Genomic DNA, 21,474 nt, shown 5'->3' with positions numbered 1-21,474 from the left:
AGATGGGGGAGTAAGTCCATTACAAACTCTTGCAGATAAACTGTCAATTATGTCTGGTAGACTATCTGTTGCCACAGACACTTTACAAGGTGCTATTATACTGTCATTAACTGCTGGCTAAATTTGTCAGTGGCTGTAATTCCATGCCTTCAATTATGCACGACACCACAAACCACAGGACTGTAGACCTATATAATCAATGTGACCTTTGTGAGTCAATGGAGTTAATAATAATAATATTAAATATTTAAATATTAAATATTTATATAAAATAAATATATTATAAATGTAGGACCTACTACATACTAGGGATGGATTATAATAAGAGGTCAATCACCTGTTAATCATCATCTAATGTAGCGGTAGTGGCCTTCTTTTAGTCTTATATGAGCAGGTGAAAATGACATAACAGGGCAGATGTTTATGGTTTGCTTATGTGTAGACCGCGCCCGCCATTTCTATTACTTTTGGCAGCGATGTTTGAGGCGTTTTATAGGGCTGTAAAACGCAGTAAATCAATCCGCTTTAAACGATTGCTGTTTTTTTTACGTGCTTGCTGGTACGGACCGAATACTCGTAGAAGTCCTTTGCTTCCAGATAGCCTACTGTACACAATATAGGCCTATGGACGTCCTGACAATGCCTAGGCTACTTATGTGGAGGTTGAACACATACTGTGTATGCTGCACACAGACTTCTTCTGAGATGTATGCTACTCGTGCCCTATTATTCCTACTAACACTGCATGCAGCTATAACCTACTGGATAGAAGCGAGGGTTGAGCAGACGATTATCTTGACAGACGTGGGATTTCAGTAACCCATGTATTCCCGTAGAGACGTGGGATTTCAGTAACCCATGTATTCCCGTAGAGACGTACTTGCGATTGTTATCTATTAACACAAATTCGGTTCTACAGGGTACATATAGGGAACTAATGAGTCTTTTCCATTGCAGCCTGAAAAGAAGAGCTCCAACTGGACGAATTCAGTTTGGTGAAAACCTCTCTCTCTCTCTCTCTCTCTCTCTCTCTCTCTCTCTCTCTCTCTCTCTCTCTCTCTCTCTCTCTCTCTCTCCCTCCCTCCCTCCCTCCCTCTATTCTCTATCTCTCTATCTCTCTATCTCTCTCCCTCATATATATATATATATATATATATATTCTCTATCTCCCTCCCTCTCTCTCTCTATTCTCTCTATTCTCTCTCTCTCTATTCTCTATCTCTCTCCCTATATATATATATATATATATATATATTTATATTATCTCTCTCTCTCTCTCTATATATCTCTCTCTCTCTCTCTCTATTCTCTCTCTCTCTCTCTTTCTCTCTATTCTCTCTCTCTCTCTCTCTCTCTCTATTCTCTCTCTCTCTCTCTTTCTCTCTTTCTCTCTCTCTCTCTCTATCTCTCTCTCTCACACACACGAATAGTCTCCTGCCTAATATGTTTTTCTATATCAGATTCAATCAAAACCCTGCCTTTGAGGTAACTTCTCTAAACTATGAATATTCAGGCAAAACACGTGCACTACGGGTACAAAGCGAGCTACCGCGTGACAGCACAGATGAAATATATGTTTATTTTGTCCCCAACGATTTCTTGTGCTCGCATGCCTCGCCATTACCATACTGACCGCTCCGTAACCCCTCTTCCTGCCACTCCAGAAGTTAATGAGAAGACGGAGATGAAAAATGTTATATCCTGCATGGTGTGAATGTGACCTGTTTCAATAATCCAGAGGGGCAAACATAGGCTACTGAAATCGTGAATATATTTAATATATAGTCTAGAAATAGAATCCAATAGAATGTTTTATTTTTTAAGTAATCAAAACAATAACATGTTCACTTAACTTGATAAAATGGTATACCTAGAATAGAATAGAAAATAATCGAAAAGGTGAAGGTAGGCCTGCAAAAGACGTCAGCTACCTTGGTAACCATGAGACAAGAGAATAAGAAAACGTACTCAAAATGTAAAGGACCCTTTCGTACTCATCTTACGTTAGCATCTGCAAATCTCCACATATTATTATAATTTTTGCACACAAACGCCCTACCCCCGCCCACGCCTTCACAGGCCCCCTCTCCACCCAGCTCCAGTGTTGTGGACGCATTTTAATATTCGTTAGACAGCCTGACCTGCGTTTAAACCCTCGCGTTTGACTACTTCCAATAGTTCACTGCCAAGGATTATTGATGGGCGAAAATAAATAAATAATTTCTCCCCACAAATGGCTTTCAGATCTCTCATCTAGTTCAATATCGAGTTATAATGTAGAACTACAGAAAAACGAGGGCCATAGGCGAACTAATTTGATGTTCCATTTGTTCATGGGAAAAATGGTTAACATTTGCTATTCTGTTAAATGTAAACCTTTCAGCATGTTCTCTTCACACGCATATGCTATGCATATCTGTAACACACGATATGCATGCAACACATGTAGGCTACAACATTGATGGTAGGATGAGAAAACATTCGTTGTTCTTTCACTGAATAATGTTGTTTTTTTATTTAACCAGACAAGTCAGTTAATTAGGAACAAATTAGTATTTACAATGACGGCCTACCCTGTCCATTCCCGTATGACACTGGGGCAATTGTGCGCTGCCCTATGACACCCAATCACAGTGATTCAGACTGGATTCGAACCAGAGACTGTAGTGACGCCTCTTTCACTGAGATACAGTGCCTTAGACCGTTGCGCCACTCGGGAGACCAATAAAGATTTTGAATTAGATATCTTTCAGAATATTATAATACATTGACCAGTGTGCATGGTGAGGCCCGGTGAGGCCAAACTGTGTGAAATGTAATGTTTAATAATAAACCCATTGCACAATGGAATTTGTGTGCATATGTCTAGGCTTCAGTGAAACCAACTTCTAATCATGAGAGCAAATAGCTTCATCGCCATTATCAGGGAACACTGCCCTCTCTGTTGGCTCTGCGCACGGGAAAGGACAGGGCATGTCGCCTATTTGTGTACAAAATAATAAACAACTTACTGATACATACATGCTCCCCTTCATTCCGCCTCAGTCCTCGATTGTTGTCTGCAAAATTGAAAAAATATATCAAATTAGATGATCAGTGGGATAACCAATAAAATTAAAATGCGTAAAAGTATATATTATTCCCACTCCAAATTATTCGGAATGGTTTTAATAAAAGCTCTAAAATAGAATAGCCTATGATGCCATGAAAAACAACATACGGTATTGGTAATGGAGGGCCAGGATAGCCTGCAGTATTTTCGAATTTCATAAACCACAAAATGATCGTTATTGGAGAATTATCTAATAAATTAGCAGGTTTGAAATAGCTAAATACTTGTTAATTTGTCATCGAAAATCAATTAACGAAAATCAAGTCATACGACACAAATTCCCATTTCTAACGACATCACTCTTTTCCCTGAATGTATTTGGAAAATACAAACCACATTTAACTTTCTCCATTAAGGAACAATGTTCATGTCCTTGAATTTGGGGACCCTATTAGATTTAGATTTTTTTTTATTTCAATTCAGTGTGGAACAATCCAAGTTGGCGTAGCAGTCAGACGTCTTTTGTCCTCGTCTTGTCGTGTCCCCTGTATATATATTTTTATGCGCATATCTTTTTTACATTTTTTTCTAAACCTCAACTTCAAAACACTCTCCTGCAACCCGCCTCACCCAATGTGGTGCGGATATATATTTTTCTAAAGTATTTGTATTCACCTCGAATCCGGAATCCCCCAATCCCCCAAGAGAAGCTATCCAGCTAATAGCTAGTAGTCAGCTAACCACTGCTAGCGGTCATCAGCTAACAGTTTAGCTCGGAAAGCTCTCGCCAGTTTGTACAAAACGACTCAAACCAGAGCATACGGACCTATTTTCTCTCCATATCCTCGGATTCCTACCGCAAGCTCTGGACATTTTCACCTGGATCATCGCAGCTAGCTAGCTGCTAGCCGAGTGTCGACTGGCTAACGTCGGTCCCAGAGCAAGCACCAATTTGCCTGGAGCTAGCCCATGCTAGGCCCTTTCTCCCGGTTAGTTAAAGAGGCCCATCAGCCACTCCTGGGCTACAAATACCCGGACCGCGGCCCGCTAGCTGTCTAGAGCATATTGGACTGTTAGCTGTATAGATCCATGGCCAATTTCTTGGGCCACTATATCTATTTTGCCAATTGGATTTGGACCTCTCTGCTACTCGGAACCCTACTAATCCATCACGACTGGTCTATTGACATCACCGCACACGGAGGCTAAAACAGACTTTCCTCCGTCGAGATGTTGCTGTAAGGCCCTTCTGCTATCTTGCTAGCCCCGGGCCTGCTAGCTGTCTGAATCACCGTGTCTCCAGCCAACCCAACCACTCACTGGATCCCTATTGATCACCCGGCTATGCATGCCTCCCCCTAACATCAATATGCCTTGTCCATTACTGTCCTGGTTAGTGAATATTGTCTTATTTCACTGTAGAGCCCTAGCCCTGCTCAATATGCCTTAACCTACCATTTACTTCCAACTCCCACATATGTGGTGACATCACCAGGTTTAAACATCTCTAGAGACAATATCTCTCTCATCATTACTCAATGCCTAGGTCTACCTCCAATGTACTCACATCCTACCATACCTCTGTCTGTACATTATGCCTTGAATCTATTCTCTCACGCCCAGAAATCTGCTCCTTTTACTCTCTGTTCTGAACACACTAGACTACCAGTCCTGATAGTCTTTAGCCATACCCTCATCCTACTCCTCCTCTGGTCCTCTGATGATGTAGAGGTTAATCCAGGACCTGCAGTGCCTAGCTCCACTCCTACTCCCCAGGTGCTCTTATTTTTTTACTTCTGTAACCAAAAAAGCCTTGGTTTCATGCATGTTAACATTAGAAGCCTCCTCCCTAAATTTATTTCATTCACTGCTTTAGCACACTGCCAACCCGGATGTCCTAGCCGTGTCTGAATCCTGGCTTAGGAAATCCACCAAAATCCCTGAAATTTCCATCCCTAATTATAACATTTTCCGACAAGATAGAACTGCAAAGGGGGCGGTGTTGCAATCTACTGCAGAGATAGCCTGCAGAGTTCTGTCTTACTACTATCCAGTTCTGTACCCAAACAATTCGAGCTTCTACTTTTAAAAATCCATCTTTCCATAAACAAGTCTCTCACCGTTGCCGCTTGCTATAGACCACCCTCTGCCCCCAGCTGTGCTTTGGACACCATATGTGAATTGATTGCCCCCCATCTATCTTCAGAGCTCGTGCTGCTAGGTGACCTAAACTGTGACATGCATAACACCCCAGCCATCCTACAATCTAAGCTTGATGCCCTCAATCTCACACAAATGATCAATGAACCCACCAGGTACAACCCCAAATCCGTAAACACGGGCACCCTCATAGATATCATCCAAACCAACTTGCCCTCCAAATACACCTCTGCTGTACTCAACCAAGATCTCAGTGATCACTGCTTCATTGCTTGCATCCGTAATGGGTCTGCGATTTAACGACCACCCCTCATCACTGTCAAACACTCCCTAAAACACTTCAGCGAGCAGGCCTTTCTAATCCACCTTGCCCGGGTATCCTGGAAGGATATTGAACTCATCCCGTCAGTAGAGTATGCCTGCTTATTCTTTAAAAGTGCCTTCCTCACCATCTTAAATAAGCATGCCCCATTCAAAAATGTAGAACCAGGAATAGATATAGCCCTTGGTTCTCTCCAGACCTGACTGCCCTTGGCCAGCACAAAAACATCCTGTGGCCTTCTGCATTAGCATCGAACAGCCCCTGTGATATGCAACTTTTCAGGGAAGTTAGGAACAAATATACACAGGCAGTTAGGAAAGCTAAGGCAAGCTTTTTCAAGCAGAAATTTGCATCCTGTAGCATAAACTCCAAAAAGTTCTGGGACACTGTAAAGTCCATGGAGACAAAGAGCACCTCCTCCCAGCTTCCCACTGCACTGAGGATAGGAAACATTGTCACCACCAATAAATCGACTATAATTGAGCATTTCAATAAACATTTTTCTACAGCTGGCCATGCTTTCCATCTGGTTACCCCTACCCCGATCAACAGCCCACCACCCCCCACAGCAACTCACCCAAGCCTCCCCACTTCTCCTTCACCCAAATCCAGAAAGCTGATGTTCTGAAAGAGGTGCTAAATCTGACCCCTACAAATCAGCCTGGCTAGACAATCTGGACCCTCTCTTTCTAAAATTATCTGCCAAAATTGTTGCAACCCCTATTACTAGCCTTGGCCAGGTCATCTGATGCACCACTCTCCTTGGTCAACCACTCTTTCGTATCGTCTGAGATTCCCAAAGATTGGAAAGCTGCCGTGGTCATCCACCTCTTCAAAGGGGGTGACAATCTAGACTCAAACTGCTACAGACCTATATCTATCCTACCCTGTCTTTCTAAGGTATTTGAAAGCCAAGTTAACAAACAGATTACCAACCATTTCGAATCCCACCGTACCTGGTTTCAGAGCTGGTAATGGGTGCACCTCAGCCACGCTCAAGGTCCTAAACGACATCATAACCGTAATCGATAAAAGCCATTACTGTGCAGCCGTATTCAACGACCTGGCCAAGGCTTTCGACTCTGTCAATCACCACATTCTTATTGGCAGACTCGACAACCTTGGTTTCTCAAATGATTGCCTAGCCTGGTTCACCAACTACTTCTCTGATAGAGTTCAGTGTGTCAAATTGGAGGGCCTGTTGTCCGGACCTCTGGCAGTCTCTATGAGGGTGCCACAGGGTTCAATTGGAGGGGAACATCTCTGGAACATCAATGATGTCGCTCTTGCTGCTGGTGATTCTTTGATCCACCTCTACGCAGGAGACACCATTCTGTATACCTCTGGGCCTTCTTTGGACACTGTCTTAACTAACCTTCAGACGAGCTTCAATACCATACAACTCTTCTTCCGTGGCCTCTAACTGCTCTTAAATGCAAGTAAAACTAAATGCATGCACCTCAACCGATCACTGCCCGCACTTGCCCGCCCGTCCAGCATCACTACTCTGGACGGTTCTGACTTAGAATATGTGGACAACTACAAATACCTAGGTTTCTGGTTAGACTGTAAACTCTCCTTCCAGACTCACATTAAACATCTCTAATCCAAAATGAAATCTAGAATCAGCGTTCTATTTCACAACAAAGCATCCTTCACTCATGCTGCCAAACATACCCTCGTAAAACTGACCATCCTACCGATCCTCGACTTTGGCGATGTCATTTACAAAATAGCCTCCAACACTTTACTCAACAGATTGGATGCAGTCTATCACAGTGCCATCTGTTTTTTCACCAAAGCCCCATATACTACCCACCACTGCAACCTGTACCCTCTCGTTGGCTGGCCCTCGCTTCATACTCGTCACCAAACCCACTGGCTCCAGGTCATCTACAAGTCTCTGCTAGGTAAAGCCCTGCCTTATCTCAGCTCACTGGTCACCATAGCAGCACCCACCCGTAGCACGCGCTCCAGCAGGTATATCTCACTGGTCACCCCCAAAGCCAATTCTTCCTTTTGCCGCCTCTCCTTCCAGTTCTCTGCTGCCAATGACTGGAACAAACTGCAAAAATCTCTGAAGCTGGAGACTCTTACTTCCCTCACTAGCTTTAGCACCAGCTATCAGAGCAGCTCACAGATCACTGCACCTGTACATAGGTCATCTGTAAGTAGCCCATCCAATCTACCTAACCCCCACACTGTATTTATTTATCTTGCTCCTTTGCACCCTAGTATCTCTACTTGCACATTCATCTTCTGCACATTCTACCATTCCAGTGTTTAATTGCCATATTGTAATTACTTCGCCACTATGGCCTATTTATTGCCTTACCTCCCGTATCCTTCCTCATTTGCACATTCTGTATATAGACTTTTCTACTGTATTATTGATTGTATGTTTGCTTAATCCATGTGTAACTCTGTGTTTTATGTGTCTAACTGCTTTTCTTTATCTTGCAAATGAGAACTTGTTCTCAACTAGCCTACCTGGTTAAATAAAGGTGAAATAAAAAATAAATACATAAAAATGAGAACGGTAGTCCCTATCTGCAAAAGCAGGGTGTCTGCGGAAAAGCTTTGTGTCTTGGCTATTAATCTTTGCCTTAAAATCGTTTGTGTCATTTCTTGCCATATATTGGTATACAAATGTATAAGGGCAGGCCGAGCCGAATACCTAATTTCAAGATGGCTCCTACCTACGTTCCGGTTTATGTTGTGAAGCATAAACAAAATAAACACGGAATACTTCGATACACACCGAAAGCCGGGACTCCACAGATCATGAGGATGTCTTATTTGTCTGACAGTGACCTACCGTTATTGATCACCAACGTTTTCACCAAACATCTACAAGGTAAGCTTCGATTTGGTCTGTGTTTGAGCTATAGATACATGGGGAGGTATGAAATGAATCCTTAGGTTTGTAGGAACAAACCTAATCTATTGTCAATGCTATCTGATGATGTATGACTTAATGGAAACATTGAATGTCCACAGAGTGACTATATCTTTGCGCGTGAAAAATGACGTAGGCATCCATTACACAGGGGATTGGCTACTATGGCACCTGACAGTCTTGTAACCAATGGGATAAGCTTTCCAGTGATATGCAGGTGACCTGGGTGGGACAATGCAAGGCCTAGAACCTTTTATGTGTATTGCGTAATGCGAACTATCGCTACCTGGCTCAGAGACGAGACGCATCGAGCAGGTTACACTACATTGTAAACAGCTTTCATCGATTTAGCATGAAAGCTGGTTTTCTCAAATGGGGGAAAATGTAAAAATGAAGAGTATCGAACAGAAAGCTAAAAAGAAGGCAGCTATGAATAAGTATACCGGCATAGAAGCTTTGAATAAAATACCCGTCAGACTCGGATAAGGGAAGCGATGAGGACTATCTTCTAGAAGGATTGGATCCACTTTTAGATCTATTAGTACATTATTTTCATGACTTTATATAGCTAATTTACTATATGTATTTCATTTTTTATAAGTTGCCTGCTTTTTGTGCTTTGGATTAAATTTACATTGGCCTATGTAACAAGTAATTTCAATGTTATATAATGCCAATGTAGTTGTCTATTTTTCATATTAGTTCACTGTTTGCTGTTCCTTGTAACTTTGGAGAGGCCACTAAACTCTCGTGGCCACTGTTTATTTGTGGTTCTCACCTTTGCCTTTGTGTGTGTGCTTCACACCTTCTATGTGAGTCACTGTACAGGTAAAGTTTAGGCTTGGTGTTTTTACTTTACAGTAATGTTGTTTTGTAAATTTAGTCAACTGTAATTCTGTGTGTCTTACAACAGTATATACCTTTATTTTATTCACAACAGAGTGGAGGATGCAGATGATTTGGATGATGATGTTTGGGAGCCACCCCTCCCCAGATAGTGCCCCCACCGGCCAAGGTCTTCATCCCCCACTGCTATGTCAATCACCCGTCTAATGGTTCTACATCCACTTTTCATAGACCTCTTGAAAAAGAAAATGGGGGCTTGTGGCACCATTCGTACTAACATAATTACACGACAAAGACAGCGGAGAGGGGGACCATACGTTGGATCAGGACTAACAAGCTGCTTTTTGTGAAATGGATGGACACTAGGGAAGTAACCATGCTCACCACACAGCATAAGGCAATAATGACCATGTCTCAAGGAGGGTGAAAACAGGTCTCAATTCCTGGTTCTGTGAAAGACTCCAATGCCAGCATTGGGGGTGACGACCTATCTGATGCTCTGCTAGGCTACTAGCAGGTCCTCCACAAGACCAGTAAGTGGTATTACTTTTTTTACCATTTTGTGGACATTGATACAGTAAATTATGACATTTTCTACAAGCAGAAGGTCAAACTCCTCTCTCCCATTTGGCCTTCCGAGAGCAGCTGGTGTTGGAAATGTCTGAATTGGGGGACCAAAGCAACCTCACAACCATCACAAGACCCCCCACTCAAGGAGAGCGTAGCGTAGCTATCCAAAAAACATCCCAAAAGACTAAATGAAGAACTGCAAGCATTGCACAAAACACAGGGGGGAAAAGGGGGGAAATGCCAGATCTTCTGCCTGTCTCAATTGGGGTGGCAGGGTAGCCTAGTGGTTAGAGCGTTGGACTGGCTCTAACCCCGAGCTGACAAGGTACAAATCTGTCGTTCTGCCCCCGAACAGACAGTTAACCCACTGTTCCTAGGCCGTCATTGAAAATAAGAATTTGTTCTTAACTGACTTGCCTGGTTAAATAAAGGTTAAATAAAAAATTCCAGTTCGCTTTTTTCCTGGCAAAGAGGGACTGCTTCCAAGACTATGACGACATGCACGAGCTACGGTGAAATCTAATAATCTACACCTAGGATGTAAAACAAACACAAATTCCATGTGTATATAGTTAAGCTTATTTCTATTTTTGCACCTTTTTTAGTGAAGTACACGTGTTTGTGTTTGATAATACATTTTATAATTCGATGTACAGTACCAGTCGGGTTTGGACACAGCCTACTTATTCAAGGGGTTTTCTTTATTTTTTTAACTATTTTCTACATTGTAAAATAATAGTGAATACATCGAAACTATGAAATAACACATATGGAATCATGTACGAACCAAAAAAAGTGTAACAGTCTTGAAGGAGTTCCCACATATGCTGAGCACTTTTTGGCTGCTTTTCCTTAACTCTGCGGTCCAACTCATCACAATCCATCTCAATGGGGTTGAGGTCAGGTGATTGTGGAGGCCAGGTCATCTGATGCAGCACTCTCCTTGGCCAAATAGCCCTTACATAGCCTGTAGGTTTGTTTTGGGTCATTGTCCTGTTGAAAAAATGATAATCCCACTAAGCACAAACCAGATGAGCTGGCTCGCGCTTCAGAATGCTATAGTAGCCATTTTGGTTAAGTGTGCCTTGAATTTTAAATAAATCACTGACAGTGTCACCAGCAAAGAACCCCCACACCATCACACCTCCTCTTCCATGCTTCATGGTGGGAACAACACATGCGGAGAACATCCGTTCACCTACTCTGCATCTCACAAAGACAGCGGTTGGAAACAAAAATCTCAAATTTGGACTCATCAGACCAATGGACAGATTTCCACTGGTCTAATGTCTATTGCTTGTGTTTCTTGGCCCAAGAAAGTCTCTTCTTCTTATTGGTGTCCTTTTAGTAGTGATTTCTTTGCAGCAATTTGACCACGAAGGCCTGATTCACACAGCCTCCTATGAACAGTGATGTTAAAAAAAATAAAAAAAATAAAGGGGATACCTAGTCAGTTGTACAACAATGCATTCAACTGAAATGTGTCTTCTGCATTTAACCCAACCGCTCTGAATCAGAGAGGTGCAGGGGGCTGCCTTAATCAACATCCACATCATCGGCACCCGGTGTGTCTGTTACTTGAACTCAGTAAAGCATTTATTTGGGCTGCAATCTGATGAACTTATCCTCTGCAGCAGAGGTAACTCTGGGTCTTCCTTTCCTATGGCAGTCCTCATGAGAGCCAGTTTCATTCATTCATTCAAAGTTCTTGAAATGTTGCAGATTGACTGACCTTCATGTCTAAAAGTAATGATGGACTGTCGTTTCTCTTTGCTTATTTAAGCTGTTCTAGCCATAATATGGACTTGGTCCTTACCTTGTCACAACAGATTGGCTCAAACGCATTAAGAAGGAAAGAAATTCAAAAAATGAGCTTTTAACAAGGCACACCTGTTAATTGAAATGCATTTCAGGTGACTATCTCATGAAGTTGGTTGAGAGAATGCCAAGAGTGTGCAAAGCTGTCATCAAGGCAAAGGGTGTCTACTTTGAACAATCTAAAATCTGTTTTTGATTTAAGGCTTTTTTGGTTACTACATCATTTCATATGTGTTAGTTCATAGTTGTGATGTCTTCACTATTATTCTACAATGTAGATAATTGTAAAAATAAAGAGAAACCCTTGAATGAGTAGGTGTGTCCAAACTTTTGACTGGTACTGTACATCTGTTGCTTTTCTATTGTTTTGTAAACAGGTCATTTCTATGTGGGACCAATACATTGGATTTTTTTTTAAGTTAAATGTTTATTTATTTATGCCTAGGTTAAACGTTCAGGCACTTTGGAGAGGTTTAAAAAACACTTGGATATCCCCTGTATGTCCCCAGACACCACCACAATGTTTGAGAGAGGTTGATATGGTAGAAATTATGTTTTTATACTGAACAAATAGCATTTAGGGATTGCAAATATGTAATAGCACTGAAATGATCTAATTTACAGACATGCCACTTTGGAGCGGTTTAGGGACACTTGTAAATGTGCTGTGACCACACCTGACACCACTTACTAAAACATCTGCCCGTTTCTCATTGTTAGGTCTATCAACTCCATTTTGTTTCCTGATATTGTTCACATGTTGTGGAAATCATCTGACATGTTTCCACATGTTGTAGAAGCCATCTGATGTGTTTCCAGCTCTGGGCATCAATAATTCACTTATAGCTTGTCAATGAAAGAATACTTTTAAAGAAAATAAACAATGGTTATTTTGTGTGTGCTTGATCTTGTGTATTCTGAACTATGTAACTCCAATCTATCTTCTGATAATTTCCTCATAATCTCCCAGATGTCTTCTTTCCAAACATACCAAGTTTTGGCATGTCAGAATCATGTAATTACACATGAATAGCAGTTACTTTTGGGTATGTCTATTTAGGCGGGAAACAACATTTTGCCATTACATTGAAGAGGTTAACCCCCAGCAACAACTGCTCCCCGGGTGCCAATGTCATAGACGTCGATTAAGTCAGCCCCCAAACCTCTCTGACTCAGGGGGGGTTGGGTTAAATGCAGAAGACACATTTCAGTTGAACAACTGACTAGGCATCCCTTTCCTTCCCTATTGTGTTTTCTGCAATCTCATCTCATGAAGAAATTATTTTTATAAAGGGAAATTAATATAATCTGAATACATTACAATATAATAAACCATTCAGTCTACAAACAAATGCAAAAGCATAAAAAGAATAATAGAGTTTTCTGTTCATCTAAAAATGTTTGGGCTTCTGGAGGTGGGTCCCTTTACCAACAATTAGGCAATGTTCTCATTGCCAGGTAACACTCTCTCATGATCTAGACAAGACAGTGGCTTTCTTATTAGATGATTATTTGCCAACCATGGGAATACCATGGCTCGATTACAGTCAACAAGATTAGACAAAGTCTAGAGGAAGACATACCGAGCTTAAGAACAGTGGAGAACTTAGCCACCCCAATGCACTATAATGCAGGCGAATCCTCTCTATAACAGCATTTCCCAAACTTGGTCCTGAGGCCCATCCTGGGTGCACCTTTTGGGATTTGCCCTAGGACTACACAGCTGATTCAAATAACCAACTCATCATTAAGCTTTGATTATTTGAATCAACTGTGTAGTGCTTGGGCAAAAACCAAAACATGCACTCATGAGGGGCCCCAGGACCGAGTTTGGGATACCCTGCTCTATAGCATCATTATTCTCTATTTGGAGGGGGAGCATGTTTAATAGCACCCCCTATTGACTGTGTATCATTGGTTTCCACTCTCTTCATCTAACAGGAAGTAAGGGGTTAAAACTCAACATCAAATAAAATTGTATTTGTCACGTGCCGATACAACCTTACAGTGAAATGCTTACTTACAAGCCTTGAACCATCAATATTTCAAAAAGTTAAGAAAAAAAAGAAAAGTGTTAAGTAAAAAAATAGATAAATAGAAAATAAAAGTAACAAATAATTAAACAGCAGCAGTAAAATAACAAGCGAGGCTATATACAGGGGGTGGGTAATTAAGGTAATTGAGGTATTATGTTAAAGTGACTATGAGTTAAAGTGACTATGCATAGATTATAAACAGAGAGTAGCAGCAGCGGAAAAGAGGGCTCTGGGTAGCCCCTTGATTAGCTGTTCAGGAACGTGAACCCATCAACTCACTACATCATCAGACCGCTGAGTTCCTCCCTGGCCCTTCTGGGAACTGACCAGGAAAACCTCTGTGCCATAATTACAAGGTACTACAAGGGGCCCAGAGTTCATGGGCAGGTCACACGAACAAAACACTCAACACAGGATCTTACTGACAAAGGAACTTAACAAAATCAACCACATAACTTTTCCAAATGAACAGAAGCAGAACACATCAAATCAAACTTTATTTGTCACCTGCTCCGAATACAACATGAGTAGACCTTACCGTGAAATGCTTACTTACAAGCCCTTAACCAACAGCACAGTTCAAGAAAGACTTAAGAAAAGATTTACCAAATAAACTAAAGTAAAAAATTATCAAAAGTAATACAATAAAAAACAATAACGAGGCTAAATACTTGGGCTACCGGTACCGAGTCAATGTGCGGGGGTACAGGTTAGTCGAGGTAATTTGTACATGTAGTTAGGGGTGAAGTGACTGTGCAAAGATAATAAACAGCGAGTAGCAGCAGTGTAAAAACATGAATGGAGAGGCGGGGTGTTAATGTAAATAATCCGGTGGCCATTTGAGTTATTGTTCAGCAGTCTAATGGCTTGGGGGTAGAAGCTGTTAAGGAGTCTTTTGGTTCTAGACTTGGCGCTCCGGTACCGCTTGCCGGGCGGTAGCAGAGAAAACAGTCTATGACTTGGGTAACTAGAGTCTTTTACACTTTTTGGGGCTTTCCTCTGCCTAGTATATAGGTCCTGGATGGCAGGAAGGTTGACCCAGTGATGTATTGGGCCGTACGCAGTACCCTCTGTAGTGCCTTACGGTCAGATGCCGAGAAGTTACCATACCAGGTGGTGATGCAACCGATCAGGATGCTCTCGATGGTGCAGTTGTTTAACTTTTTGAGGATCTGGGGACCCATGCCAAATCTTTTCAGTCTCCTGAGGGGGAAAAGGTATTGTCATGCCCTCTTCATGACTGTCTTGGTGTGTTTGGACCATGAAAGTTTGTTGGTGATGTGGACACCAAGGAACTTTAAACTCTCGACCCACACGACTACAGCCCTGTCGATATTAATGGGGGCCTGTTCGGCCCACCTTTTACTGTATACCACAGTTAGCTCCTTTGTCTTGGTCATATTGAGGGAGACGTTGTTGTCCTGGCACCACACTGCCAGGTCTCTGACCTCCTCCCTATAGGCTGTCTCATCGATCCTTGACTCGTCATTTACAAAATAGCTTCCAATAGTCTACTCAGCAAACTGGATGCAGTCTATCACAGTGCCATCCTTTTTGTCACCAAAACCCCTTATACCACCCACCATTGGGACCTGTGTGGTCTAGTCGTCTGTCCCTCGCTACATATTCGTCGCCATACCCACTGGCTCCAGGTCATATATAAGTCTATGCTATAGGTAAAGCTCTGCCTTATCTCAGCTCACTGGTCACGATAACAACACCCACCCGTAGCACTCGCTCCAGCAGGTAAATCTCACTGGTCATCCCCAAAGCCAAGACCTCCTTTGGCCGCCTTTCCTTCCGGTTCTCTGCTGCCAATGACTGGAACGAATTGCAAAAATCACTGAAGCTGGAGACTTATATCTCCCTCACTAACTTTAAACATCAGCTATCTGAGCAGCTAAACGATCGCTGCAGCTGTACATAGCCCATCTGTAAATAACCCACCGAATCTACCTACCTCATCCCCATATTGCTTTTATTTACTTTTCTGCTCTTTTGCACACAAGTATTTCTACATGCACATTATCATCTGCTCTTATATCACTCCAGTGTTAATTTGCTAAACTGGAATTACTTCGCTACTATGGCCTATTTATTGCCTTACCTCTTCACGCCATTTGCACACACTGTATATAGACTTTTTTTTCTATTGTGTTATTGACTGTACGCTTGTTTATTCCATGTGTAACTCTGTGTTGTTGTTTGTGTCGCACTGCTTTGCTTTATCTTGGCCAGGTCGCAGTTGTAAATGAGAACTTGTTCTCAACTAGCTTATCTGGTTAAATAAAGGTGAAATAAAAAAAATGTTTAAAAAAAATTGTTGTCGGTGATCAGGCCTACCACTGTTGGGTCGTCAACAAACTTAATGATAGTGTTGGAGTCGTATTTGGCCTCACAGTCATGGGTGAATAGGGAGTACAGGAGGGACTAAGCACACACCCCTGAGGGGCCCCTGTGTTGAGGATCAGTGTGGCAGATGTATTGTTGCCTACCCTTACCACCTGGAGGCAGCCCGTCAGGAAGTCCAGGATCCAGTTGCAGAGGGAGGTGTTAAGTTCCATGCGCATGCTTTGAGTACACATCCTGGTAATCCATCTGGCCCCTCGGCTTTGTGAATATTGACCTGTTGAAAGGTCTTGCTCACATGGGCTACCGAGAGTGTTATCACACAATCGTCCAGAACAGCTGGAACTCTCAAGCATGCTTCAGTGTTGCTTGCCTCGAAGTGAGCATAAAAGGCATTTAGCTCGTCTGGTAGGCTCGTGTCACTGGGCAGCTCGTGGCTGGGTTTCCCTTTGTAGTCCGTAATAGTTTTCAAGCCCTGCCACATCCAACGAGCATCAGAGCTGGTGTAGTAGGTTTAGTGTCTCACTCCTTGAAAGTGGCAGCTCCAGCCTTTAGCTCGATGCGGATGTTGCCTGTAATCCATGGCTTCTGGTTGGGATATGTACGTACGGTCACTGTGGGGGCAACGTTGTCAACACACTTATTGATGAAGACGATGGCTGAGGTGGTGTACTCCTCAATGCCATTTGATGAATCCCGGAACATATTCCAGTCTGTGCTAGCAAAACAGTCCTGTAACGTAGCATCCATGTCATCTGACCACTTCCGTATTGGGTGTGTCACTGGCACTTCCTGCTTTAGTTTTTGCTTGTAAGCAGGAATCGGGAGGACAGAATTATTGTCAGATTTGCCAAATGGAGGGCGGGGGAGAGATTTGTATGCATCTCTGTGTGTAGAGTAAAAGTGGTTGAGAGTTTTTTCCCCCTCTGGTTGCACATGTGACATGCTGGTAGAAATGAGGTAAAGTGGATTTAAGTTTGCCTGCATTAAAGTCCCTGACGGTTACGGTTACGAATAATATCGAACTCTCTTGTTAGATAGTGTGGTCTACAGCTTATCATAAGGTACACATGGTTAGCAGATGTTAATGTGAGTGTAGCAAAATGCTTGTGCTTCTAGTTCTGACCATGCAGTAATATCTAACAAGAAGTCTTACAATTTCACAACAACTACCTTATACACAAGTGTAAAGGAATGAATAAGTACATATGTACATATAAATATATGGATGAACGATGGCCAAACGGCTTAGATAAGATGCAAAAGATTGTATAGAGTACAGTATATACATATGAGATAAGCAATGTTGGGTATGTAAACATTATATAAAGTGGCATTGTTTAAAGTGACTAGTGATATATTTATTACATCCAATTTTTAATTATTAAAGTGGCTAGAGATTTTTAGTCAGTATGTTTGCAGCAGCCACTCAATGTTAGTGATGACTGTTTAACAGTCAAATGGACTTGAGATAGAAGCTGTTTTTCAGTCTCTCGGTCCCAGATTTGATGCACCTGTACTGACCTCGCCTTCTGGATGATAACAGGGTAAACAGGCAATGGCTCACCTGGTTGTTGTCCTTGATGATATTTTTGTCCTTCCTGTGACATTGGGTGGTGTAGGTGTCCTGGAGGGCAGGTAGTTTGCCACCGGTGATGCGTTGTGAAGAACTCACTACCCTCTGGAGAGCCTTACGGTTGTGGGCGGAGCAGTTGCCATACCAGACGGTGCTACAGTCCGACAGGATGCTCTTGATTGTGCATCTGTCGAAGTTTGTGAGGGTTTTAGGTGACAAGCCAAATTTCATCAGCCTCTTGAGGTTTAAAGAGACGCTGTTGCACCTTCTTCACCATGCTGTCTGTCTGGGTGGACCATTTCAGTTTGTCTGTGAATTGTATGCCGAGGAACTTAAAACTTTCCACCTTCTCCACTACAGTCCCATCAATGTGGATAGGGGGAGCTCCCTCTGCTGTTTCCTGAAGTCCACGATCATCTCCTTTGTTTTGTTGACGTTGAGTGTGAAGTTATTTTCCGGACACCACACTCCAAGGGCCCTCACTTCCTCCCTGTAGGCCGTCTCGTTGTTGTTGGTAATCAAGCCTACCACTGTAGTGTCGTCTGCAAACTTGACGATTGAGTTGGAGGCGTGCATGGCCAAGCAGTCATGGGTGAACAGAGAGGGCTGAGAACGCACCCTTGTGAGGCCCCAGTGTTGAGGATCAGCGGAGTGGAGATGTTCTTTCCTACCCTCACCATCCGTCAGGAAGTCCAGGACCCAGTTTCACAGGGCGGGGTCGAGACCCAGGGTCTCGAGCTTAAGGACGAGTTTGGAGGGTACTATGGTGTTAAATGCTGAGCTGTAATTGATGAACAGCATTCATACATAGGTATTCCTCTTGTCCAGATAGGTTAGGGCAGTGTACAGTGTGATTGCGATTGCGTCGTCTGTGGACATATTGGGGTGGTAAGAAAATTGGAGTGAGTCTAGGGTGTCAGGTAGGGGGAGGTGATATGATCCTTGATTAGTCTCTCAAAGCACTTCATGATGACTTAAGTCAGTGCTACGGGGCGATAGCCATTTAGCTCAGTTACCTTAGCTTTCTTGGGAACATGCCCTCTTGAAGCATGTGGGAATAGCAGACTGGGATAGGGATTGAATGAATATGTCCGTAAACACACCAGCCAGCTGGTCTGCTCATGCTCTGAGGATGCAGCTAGGGATGCCGTCTGGGCCGGCAGCCTTGCGAGGGTTAACACATTTAAATGTTTTACTCACGTTGGCTGCGGTGAAGGAGAAGGAGAGGTTTTGGTAGCTGGCCCTGTTAGTGGCACTGTATTGTCCTCAAAGCGAGCAAAGAAGTTGTTTAGTTCGTCTGGGAGCAAGACATCGGTGTCCGAGATGGGGCTGGTTTTATTTTTGTAATCCGTGATTGACTGTAGACCCTGCCACATACGTCTCGTGTCTACTGGGATCCGATCCATTGTCCTGGGTGGTGGTCCAAACAGAGGATTCGCTTCGGGGAAGTCGTATTCCTGGTCGTAATGTTGGTAAGTTGTAATGTTGGTAATGTTGGTAAGCTCTTATATCCAATAGTTCCTCCCGGCTCTATGTAATAAGACTTAATATTTCCTGGGGTAACAGTGTAAGAAATAATAGATTCAAAAACAAAATACTGCATAGTTTCCTAAGAACGAGAAGCGAGGCGACCATCTCTGTAGGCGCCATCACAGCGAGCAATACCTTGAGACTTCTTTAATATTGGACACCCCCGCACCTCGTCTTACCAGACGTAGCTGACCTGTCCTGACGGTGTATGGAAAATCCTGCCAGTTCTATATTAGGTGAGGTGAGATACAATGTAACAATTGAGATTTAACTTGTCACGCTGCTCTTAAACAAATGTTGGCTTCCAGAACCTTCCAGAACAATTTCTATGTTAACATTCCATTCCTCAACAAAAATAAACAGTATCACATCTGTGTGTTGATTATGGGATGGCAGGGGATGGATGACATTTATCCAATGGACTGCTATACCATGACAGGTATCAATTGGACTGGCCTACAGAGTTAAAGATAGTCAAACCATTGAGCAGTGAACATGATTCACTCGACAGTTTCTCTGTCAACAGTGTGATTTAGCAACAATATCTTACCAAGACAATCCTGAAAAGTGGGTTGCTATGTTTATTCAAGCACAAGTATGAACTTGTAATTTATACACACATCCCAGCTCTGAAACCTGACTGCATTTTTGTGGGAGCATAGCTGTACATAGTAGCTTCAGTTAGTACTGTATGATAGGACATCAACACACACGCACACACTGACACACACATACAAACTCTTATTTTGGTTATCTGACAACTGTGTAACAGTAACATGAAGCATTTGACAATGTGCAGACCATTATCTAAATTAATAAATTGTGTTCTGTTTAAAGATGTATCATATGCCTAATGAATGAGGAGAGTAAATTAGAACCCAGTCAGGAAAGCTAGAACAGAACTGTCTTTCAGAAGTAACTCTATTTTTACTAGTGGGTTAGGGACCATGCATGATCCATACATTAACACGTTAGTAATCTATTGTAAGACATATCTCCTCTACGGACAAACAAACAGCAAGCAGAGCCAGATATAACATTACGATTGGTTATAATAATTATAAGGAATGTGTACCACAAAAACAATTGAACAAATCCCGTTGTATCGAAAACATCAAGCCAACCGAACCACAACAGCAAATACAAAAGAAACGCTATAGGTTGACGCAACATGCATGTTAGTAAAAATATTATAAACTTACTGGATCGTTTAAGGATCCATTTGCGACCGAGAGATCAGCTACACCACTACAGACGGACTAGTCCGGGCCAGGGTAATCCACACTAACTGAGACAAAGCCCTTTCTTCCTCAGGTAATAGAAGCCAGCAGCTGCGATCCAGGACAAGATTATATATGATGTGTATATATCGAAGGTTTGTCAGTTTTTCCAGGCCATAAACCCCACTTTAATGGCACCACGTGCTCCCTGTGCACCATTCACAGGCCCCGCTCTAGGCAATTGGCATAAATAACATTACAAACTTTAAAATACTAAAAGAAAGAGACGCGAAAAGGGGAATGCGATAGCCCTATATAACAATGTAGCACGGTTAGGCCCGACAGTGCCATTGAGAAATCAGTCCATGCTCTGTTGTATTTATATAGCAGTGAAACTAGGCTAAAATCTGCAAGGTGAGTGAAAATATATATATTTTTCATATGGGGCAACATTTCCTACAGGAAAAGGCATCTGATTAATCATTTTCCCTGAAATTAGATGTTTGTTTTGTTAAGACATCTTGTTACAATACGTGTCAATAATTAGGCCAGCAGTGTGCCAAATACAGGTCAATGCATAGCTGTGTTTCAACTTATGGTTTTGTCTACTACACTAGCGTACAATATTGACTCACATGATAAAATATCTACTTAAAGCTATATTAAAAAACCGTTTTTTTGTTATCTTTAAAAAAAAAAGTTTGATATAGACTGAATATAAACATATAGCATACTCTTAACATATTTCATAACCATAGCTTTACATTTGGTCCGTGAGTAAGGCCACTGAAACATCCAAGTCTGTGAGTGGCTAGTGTAATATAACCCTGTTACACTAGGCCTATGGAGAAAGTTAGCCTATACATCTCAACCCATTTGAATTTAGAAGCAGCTAGCTGTGCTCTCTGGCTCTATCATGTTAAAACAGGAACCATTTTATATCTGTGGGGGAGAGGTGGAAACACAGTAATACAGTTTTATTGGGGGCTTAAACGTGTATGTGCATGCGTCTGTCTGTCAGGGATAGATAGGCCTACTGTAAATGTTTTAAATAGACGTGTGAGACCTCGAATCTATTTCTTAATACTAAGTGCCT

At 42.3% G+C, this 21,474-nt stretch overlaps 1 protein-coding gene across 7 annotated transcripts in view; it reads right to left on the bottom strand.

Annotated features, from left to right (window-relative positions):
• Nucleotides 1-21,474, bottom strand: part of LOC135504085 (homeobox protein Hox-C5a-like) — a 95,354-nt gene that overhangs the window by 32,252 nt on the left and 41,628 nt on the right. For 5 of the 7 annotated variants that reach the window (XR_010450068.1, XR_010450063.1, XR_010450064.1 and 2 more), the window contains exon 2: nucleotides 3,012-3,059. The exons of 1 other annotated variant lie outside the window; for it this stretch is intronic. The gene's annotated coding sequence lies outside the window, so the exon portion shown is untranslated. Of the gene's footprint in view, nucleotides 1-3,011; nucleotides 3,060-20,360; nucleotides 20,521-21,474 lie in introns of those variants that run through there. One more of the 7 variants, XR_010450065.1, reaches the window with a different exon arrangement.

Source organism: Oncorhynchus masou, chromosome 18 (assembly GCF_036934945.1).
Source record: "Oncorhynchus masou masou isolate Uvic2021 chromosome 18, UVic_Omas_1.1, whole genome shotgun sequence".
NCBI lineage: Eukaryota > Metazoa > Chordata > Actinopteri > Salmoniformes > Salmonidae > Oncorhynchus > Oncorhynchus masou.
The sequence above is the reverse complement of the archived record's forward strand: the minus strand, read 5'-3'. Positions and strand labels throughout refer to the sequence as shown.